The sequence below is a fragment of the Dama dama genome, chromosome 16 (genome assembly GCF_033118175.1).
Source record: "Dama dama isolate Ldn47 chromosome 16, ASM3311817v1, whole genome shotgun sequence".
In the NCBI taxonomy this organism is placed as follows: Eukaryota; Metazoa; Chordata; class Mammalia; order Artiodactyla; family Cervidae; genus Dama; species Dama dama.
In genome coordinates this window covers 36,228,173-36,237,264 of record NC_083696.1, presented here as the reverse complement: position 1 = coordinate 36,237,264, position 9,092 = coordinate 36,228,173, and positions in this window count along the sequence as shown.

Genomic DNA, 9,092 nt, shown 5'->3' with positions numbered 1-9,092 from the left:
AGATGCGGGGGGTGGGCATTTGGGGAGGTGGGTCCTGTGCAGTACCCGGCGGGGGGCATTGGGGGGCGCTTCGGCACCTCGAAAGGCTCGGGCGGAGACAGACGCTGGATGCGGGGTCGCACCCAGAGGGCTCAGAGCTGGGGCACGGCGCCTCAAGAGGGGAGAGCCTGAATTAACGTGCACCGGCGAGCGCCCAGCTCCGCAGGAGTGAAGGGATGCTCCGCGCCCGTCTGGTGCCTACACCCAAATGAAACCTCACAGTTCCGCTGTCCGATTGAACGTCAATTTTTCATATGTGCCACTCCTCTGGCTCCATTTAACAGCATCAGAAATATCGGGGGTGTGATGGAGAGGGATGTTGTGATGCAACACAGAAAGTATGAAATGATGGCTTCCCAAACCACTACAGTGACCTGGCGGTCCCTTGGCAGACCTGCTAGGCTGCAGGAAACAGAGACAGATTCTTAGGGATGAACAGAACATTCATTTGGAAAATTAGAAGCCCCCCCCGCCCCCAGCTCTTTGATTCCCAGACTTGAAGGAAGTATTGTCCCCATGCACTTGAGACCCAGCCAAACCAGGTGGGCGTCATGAACATGGGACCCTGCTGCCCCATGCGTTGTCTGATGAGCTACTGTCCAAGTCTTGAAATTCACAATAGTTTTTGAACAAGGGGCCTGCGTTTTCATCGTGCATGGACCCTCACAAACTATGCTGCTGGTCCTATTTGCAAAGGGACTCACTGATCACCAGCCTCAAGCTCCCTCTGCTGGCAGGAGGAAGCTTGCCAACAGACTCCCTGTGGCAGAGGGCTTTGATGGGGCAGAGGGGCGAGAGCAGTCATGGCACCCCCTAGCAAGGAGAGAACCAGCCCAGAAGCAGCACGGGCATAACCATGAATATGTCCTGGGGAAGAAACGATCGGCGCTCTGATCCAGGATGTTTGAACCCTAAGAGAAAGGTCTAGGGGCTCGAGAGGGTTTCTCGTGCTGGCTGGGGGGAGATGGGGGTGCAGGGCAGGTGTGGGCGGTATGGTCCACTCGCCAACTGAAAACCAGCAAGTTGAGGGGCTCAGAGGAGAGTTGAATGGCCAGGGGCTGAGTTTTCCTGCTCATAATTTTCAACATACAGCTTCAGATCCAGTCTCTGGTTGCTCAAGGTCCAGGGGCAACTAGAAACCCGCCTCCACCTTTTCAAGAAGGAGCACAGAGGGAGCTTCTAGGGATGTGAAACACAGGGGGAAAGTGGAGGTGGGGCATTGCATAGAATTCTGAAGCAGTCTCAGCTCTGTCCTGAGGCTCTGGGTGACCCTGGCCAGACCAAAGATTTAACCGTCACGTTCCACCCCGACGCCTTAGTTCTCAGTTTCTTCCTCCTGGACAGTAAGGAATCTGGAATGTATCATCTCTGAGGTCCTCTTCAACCTCACCAGGAGCAATGCCAAGTGTGAGAAGATCATTGGCCCAGAAGGAAAAGAAAAAAAAATCGAGCCAGAATTTGCAATAGTATTTCTCCCTTAGGGCTTCACTTTATCTTCCTGAAAAAGTCTAATTATCAGTAACAGCTACATTTTCTATGCAAATTGCCTCCTCTTTAGCATCCTATCAATGCCCAAGGCCAAAAGGATTCGTTCTGAGCATGCTCCTTGTAACTTTTCTGTTCTGTGACTCCCCCAGCATCCGATACAGGAGGCACAAATCTGTAATAATTATATTTTTGAAAAATCAGACTTTGGAGGACAAGACAAGGAGATCTGCCTTAGTCAACTGAAGTAGGGGAAGGGAGGAAAAGACGGGATTGGGAGAAAAGAATGTGATTCACAGCTTCAACTGTGGTCCTCTGGGAGGAATTACTTAATGACTCCAGCTATTAAGCTGACAAGGCTCAGAAGATAAAACTTGAAGGAAAAGAGTACACCATCAATGCATCACTGGATTTTAAATAGTCTAAGTAGATCATGGAGGCCAATTGGTGCAGCCCTCACCCCATAGTTGATTCTTTCTTTTTAACTTTTATTGACCTGTAGTAGATTTCCAATTTTGTGTTAGTTTCAGGTGTTCAGCAAAGTAAATCAGTTACACATATTCTTACATCCACTCTTTTACATTCTTTACCCATAGAGGTGAGAGTATTGAACGGAGTTCCCCGTGCTATGCAGTAGGTACTTGTTACCTAGTTTATATATAGTAGTGTGTATCTGTAAATCCCAATCTCCCAATTGATTCCTCCCCTCCCCTTAACCCCTGGCAACCATAAATTTGTTTTCTAGATCTATAATTCAATTTCTGTTTTGTAGATGCATTCATTTGTACCCTTTTAAAATTTGTTTTTAAGTCTTTATTGAACTTGTTACCACGTTGCTTCTGTTTTATGTTTTCGATTTTGGCCACAGGTCATATAGGATCTTAGTTCCCCGACCAGGGATCGAACTTCTACTCCCTGTTTTGGAAGGCAAAGTCTTAACCATTGGACTGCCAGGGAAATCCTCTTGTACCTTTTTCTTTTTTTTTTTTTTTAGATTCCACTACTTGATTCTCAACTCCCCACCAACCACCACCACCACTGCCACATTCCCATCAGGTAGTCATCCTGCCTTTGTTTGGATGCTCCCAATAACAGGGAGCTCACTACCCACATGCACAAAGTCATCTAGAAAACTGTCTATAGAACTTGGTGACGTCAGAGCCTGGCTCCTGCAAGGGACAGTCTCAAACCCAGGTCTGACCTCTGAAACCACACAGAGAAAACCCAATCCATCTCCCCACTGCTAGCCCTTCAGCTATTCAAAGGCATCTGGTCATTTCTCCCAGCATTTCCCCACGCTTGTCTCTGCCTGCTCTGTCATTGTTTGCAAATTCTTCCCCAACCCTTTGGCCTTCTGCAGGTTACCTCTCTTGAGCCCTGGGCCTGCCAATACTGGTGAGGACTGACCACAGGCCAGAGCAGGACCACTTGCTCCCTTGCCAGAACACTCGAGATAAGCTTTTATTTAGCTGCTGAGTGACTTCATTGATTCATAAAGAATTCATCATCTTTTTGGCAGACACTGTTGTTTAGTCATTTTTCTTCTATCACGGACTTAGGCGGTCAGGTTTGGGGTTTGGGGCTTGATGTTTTTTTCTTGGAGTGGGGGAACCATCAGGGAAGGGGCAAGGAGAAAGTAAAGAACTTTACTTTTATCTGTTCATCTCTTTCTGCTTTGCCCACTGTCTCTCCCTTGCTAGGTGGAGTCTTTTTTCTGCACCCCACCACCACCACCATGGTCCAGCTCTGTGCCAGCAGCGTGGCAGTTTAGCTACCGCTGATGGAGATGGAACAAGCTAGAAATGGATGAGAGCAGTAAATACTCCATGGCCTATAATTAAGAATCACTCTGCAGGCTCTAATTATAATTTGGGTGTATTTAGTCATAAAAAAAAATAATGGATAATAAAATCAGAAGTGATAAAATTAGCCTAGAGCTGATGCTGAGGCTTCCTGACTGCTGTTTCAGGGCTTCCCTAAGTCCAGAAACATTCACTCCATCCGCTGTGCTTCCCTCATTTTCCCAAATAGGATCTCTTTGGGAAAAGATCTGATGCTAGTCTCTCTTGAGTTGTTTTTCATGGACCTACAACTAGACAAATATTACTTAAACTGCCTTCACTGTTATTCTTTTATTGGTATAAGAGATTCTGAAATTGGGATTGTAAGGTAAAAGAATGTCATGTTAATGTAAATATAAACGGGCTGATGGTAGCAGCAACTCTCACTTTCTCCGAGAAAACCCAGTTCCCACAAGACCATCAGTCTGGATGTAGTTTTCCTTTTGCGTGTTTGCCACTCTGGTGGGTAAAACTGACATTTTACTCTCTTACTATCTTTGTTTATAGTTTTCAGATATTCATTTTAAAGTAAAACTTCCTTTTCTGTGACTTGCTTATTCATATTATTTGCTTGTTCTGTTGGGTTAGTCATCCTTTTTTTATTTTTTTTGGTCATCCTTTTTTAAATTCAAGTGTAGTTGGTTTACAGTGCACCCATTTTTCTACCAATGTAGATCCAAATCTTACTGGAGAAACAATGAAAACCCTTTTGCAAGGTGAATGGGGTTGAGGGGAAGTGGGATAAATTTGGGATTAAAGCCGAAGTCTTTCTCATTAGCACTGCTTGAGAACTGCCTGAAAGAGGAAATCCTAGAGATGGCCCTGTGGGCCCTAGACATCAGTCAGGGAGACAAGACAGGAAACAGCGAGAGGGAGATGTGGGTTCTGATGGAAACCCGGCAGGGCTGCCCCATCCTGATGAGTGGATCTTGGTATGGTGGACTCAGCAACGGTCCCCACTGGCCTCTTTCTAGCTCTTGGACACTCCAAGTCTTCACAAAACTCTTTGGGAGCAGCGGCAGTGCTAGACAAGTACAAGGTCTTAAGTTTCCAGGTATTTCTATGTAGGTATCCCCGCCCCCAACCACCTGACATGTCTCCAGAATCTACAATTTGCATTCCTCCACCAAGAGAAGGCCCAAGACAAAATGAAAAGCAGATGCCCCACATCCACACCCTCTGTTTCTGCACCCAGAACTTTCTACTGGATACACTGCTCAGACTTTAATGTCTACAGAGGGGTCCTGAAATAGCAGGGCCAAAACGTGAAGTTTCATCTGAAAATTGTGCCAAATAACTGCATGTTAGTCAGAGTAACTTATATAACATGCCAGAGTTTTGGGGGGTTTTAATGCTTTCAAAGTACTGCTCACCAGTGCTGAGACACTTACCTATTCCAGAGCACGAGACAGATGGTAGACTAGCTGCAACATGTGAGGGAGAGCACTTTTGCTTGGAGGACTTGTTGCCCTAACATTGGATCAGATCTGGAACCACTGGTATCTTCAAAAATCCCTTCTAAGCATTCATCACCCCACCAACAAATCAGATGCAAGAGCTGAGAGGTCACTCATAAATCTTGGTATATAGTTGGTATATGCAGGCCAAATGGAATAAATTCACCATAAATCTTGGAAGAAATGGTCCACTAGCAGCTTCTAGTTCTCCTATACCTATAGAGGCACGGCCAGATCCATGCAAGACCCACTTTGTCACCAAAGTTTGTGTTCACTGAATATTTAGTATCTCCCAAGCACTATGCTTACATCATTATCTCATGAAAGCCTTCCTACAACCCTGCAAGGTAAGTAACCACTGTTACCCTGTCTCACAGATGAGGAAACTCATCAAGATTAAGCCCTCACCCAGTTGGTGGAGCCAGCATTTGGACCCATGCATTCTTACTCAAGAGCTTTCATGCTTAGCCTCTAAGCTACACTGTCTCCCAGGAGATGGCACAGGGTCAGTGAAGACAGATGCCAAAATAAGCACCTCGTCCCCCACAACTGCCTCTGGAGAGAAAGAAATGGTTGCAACAGAACAGGGGAAATGGAGTTCATGTCAGAAGCAGAGGAGATGGGACCTCTGGAAGCTCTGAGCATAATAACTCTGAATGCAAGTGACTTTGATTGCTAAATTAAACTACAGGGTCTGCTGAGACTAAAGTACTTCAGCAATCATTTTTTACTTAAAGCAGTCTATAATATTTGAAGTTTCTTCCTGAAAAACAAACATTTGTTCTCAAGAAAACATGGTCCAAATGATTTCTGGGGAAATGAAACATTGGAAAAGACTTTACCAATTGATCTCAATGCAGAGATACTTTTAAAATAAAAACTCTAAGCTCAGGGTCTCAGCTCCCTGCAGACCACCAAACACACACACACACACATACACACAATATTCATCACATACACATACTACACAAACCATGCACTTACACCAAATGATACACACTCATCATCAAAAAAATACAACATAAATACACACACATGTACAATCCACATATACATAACACATATATACCCAACATGCAAACCACACACCCACCACATAAATACACATGTACTACAAGACACCCTTGCCACACAAATCACACACACACATGCATACACATCCCACATACTCCACACACTAGTTGTAAAGCAGCACCTGTGTTTGCAATTCCCTTTTTGCATCCATTTATGGTACTCTTGCCTGGAGAATCCCATGGACGGAGGAGCCTGGTAGGCTGCAGTCCACAGGGTCACAGAGGGTCGGACACGACTGAGCGACTTCACTATCAATTTTCACTTTCACACATTGGAGAAGGAAATGGCAACCCACTCCAGTGTTCTTGCCTGGAGAATCCCAGGGACGGCGGGGCCTGGTGGGCTGCCGTCTATGGGGTCGCACAGAGTCGGACACGGCTGAAGCAACGCAGCAGCAGCATGGTACCTTTCATTTCAGTTTGAAGAGTACAACTCTGTAGGGACAATTGTTTTAAATTTGAGAAGGCTTGAATTAAATAACAATTTTAATTAATTTTATAGTGAAAACTCCAGTTTACATTAGCAAAAAATAGGTACGGGGCTTCAAAAATCATGCTCTGAAGCTTATTGAGTCACTACAATTTTAAATTTTTGAATCTGCCATTAGAGGGGGAAAATACTTTGTAATCTGGCACATTCTTATAATGAGCCTCTTACTGTGACTCATGGCCATAGATGCCTTGTGAACATGCAAAAGAAAGTAACCAGACTAATATGTGAGGAGAATTTCAATGATGGGAGAGAGGCTGTTGGGGTGAAACAAGCCTTTCCCACCCTTCACTGACTTGGGGCTCCTTCAAGTGCCCACATCAGGCTAAAAAAAAAGTATTCTCACAGAGTCAAGAACTGCAGAACACACCAGTGGGAAAGATTTTTCAACTTGGCCCTGATACACTCCCTTTATCCACTGAACACTCTCTTAAACCTAACAGACTATCCTCTATTTCTTGTATTCTCCTAATTAAAAACCTAAGGCTAAACACAAGTGACCTCACTTGCCTTCAAGCTCAGCCCTGGGAGGGCAAATGATGGAGCGGGAAAAGAAAGTCACGGAAGTTAATTAACACGAGATGAGGCTGAGTGGGCTTCTCTGCAAGTGAGTTTCTCAAAAAGGAGGGGTGGAGTGAAGGGGGCGGGCAGAGCACAAGGCTGAGGAAAGTGGGTAATGCCCAAAACTGAGAAGTGTGCATCTAGTTCTCAATGTACCCTGTGCCAAATAAGCTTATACTACATCCATTTTGCGCACTGACTTAATGAGTTCAGTTTACATCGCAGTTTGGGGTTGTCTATGAGCATGTAATTATTCACTCTATTATTTATTACATTGTGTTTAAGTTTCAGGGGGCAAAGATTTTTTTTTTTACTGTTGAAGAAGATATCAGGAATGTGTTTTTATATAAATGTTGGTTACAATTCACCTTTAAGGAAGCTCTTGGAAATTTACTGTGAATCATTACAACACTGAACAATGTTTGAGCCATTCATTATCTCTCTTCATAAAAACCACTAATAAAATTTTCTGGGACTTCCTTGCCAGTCCAGTGGTTAAGACTTTGCTTTGCAATGCTGGGGGTGCGGGTTCGATCCCTGGTTGGGAAGCTAAGATCCCACAGGCCTCCCCAACATGTCTCATGGCCAAAAAACCAAAAACCACTAGTTAGAACTAATCAGACTATTCACTAAGGGGCTAGTTATGAAACAGAAGCAATACTGTAACGAATTCAACAAAGACTTTTTTTTTTTTTATAAAAAAGTCCACATCAAAAAAAATCTTTAAAAAAAGAAACATGAGTTTAAAATAATAACAATATAATTTTCTAAACAATGGTTCAAAGGTGCCAGAGATAATGATGAAACAAAGGCTTTATTGTGAGCTACAGGAAAAGAACTAACAGGATTTTTTTAGGATTAGAAAAGTTCTTATCTTCTCCTTGGGGCAGAAGCTGGAGAATACTTCAATCAAAGCAAATGCACTTGTCTTGGAGACTTTTCTTGAACCTTTAAAATCTAGCTAACAAGCACTTTACTGTTAAGCTGACTTCCGTTCTTAAAGGGAAAAATCCTATTTCTGTTCTTACAATTTTCCTTTTTCCTAAAAAAGATCTATGTGATTTTCTAACACCCCAGTAGACATAATTTGAAAATAACACATTTTCAAGGTACAGATAATTTCCATGTTCTGTAATCCATTATAGAGCATTAAACTTAGAGAACAATTTCTCTTCATTTAACAAGACTCATATATCCCTGAATAGAAAAACAGAAAATGAGAAATCAAACCTCTTACAAATATAGATATGTTTTAGGGTGAAGACAGGGATATCCAATATTACAACTATCATTTAACACTGCCTTGAATATTTTGACAAATGGGAGTGAGAAGAAGGCAATGAAAAATAAAAGTATTACTATCAGAGAGAGGAGAGAATTAACACATGACAGTCTGTCTAAAAACTTTGGAAAATCAATCAGAACTAATTAGAATTAATCAGACTTCACTAAGGAGCTAGTTATGAAACAAGTTACTAACTTTTTATTAGCAACAGATGAAAAAGATAAATCACACTCCTATTGCCAACAGAATATCTTTACATATAAAGAATAACCACTAGGAATAAAGTTAAGAAGAAATGTGGAGGATATAGATTGAAAGTTACAAAACTATATTGGAAGTCATCAAGGAAGATGTGAATCAGACTATTTCCAGGAATTGCAAGAGTTGTAAGACTGAAGTTTGCCAGGACATCTGAGACCCCATTCAAGACCAAAACCAGTGACTTAGTGATGCCCAGACCTAGAAAACTGGGCTTCCTGCAGGATTCTAGTCATCAGTCATTGGCTTGGACAGTGGGGAAGGCAGTGTGTCAAAGGTATCACCAGGGCCATCTGTCACCACATCTTAGTAGTAATCAGATTTCACACACACAAACATAATCAAGTGGAGCTGGACTATCTCCACAGAGTTCCAGATTCCCTGGGGTAGGACTATGTTCCTCTATATTAGTGGAAGTAATGCATTTATAAAGAAAGAGAAACCTATTTTCTCAATAGCTGAACAAAATGTAAACTACTTTCTTGCTTATTTAGAAGTCCAACAAGCCTGGGATAAGGAGAAAGAAGAGAAGCCAGGTTGATGGAGGCCCTTGCCATCTACATCACTTGGCTTTTCAGGTTGCCCTGAACATCAGAGTCCCAC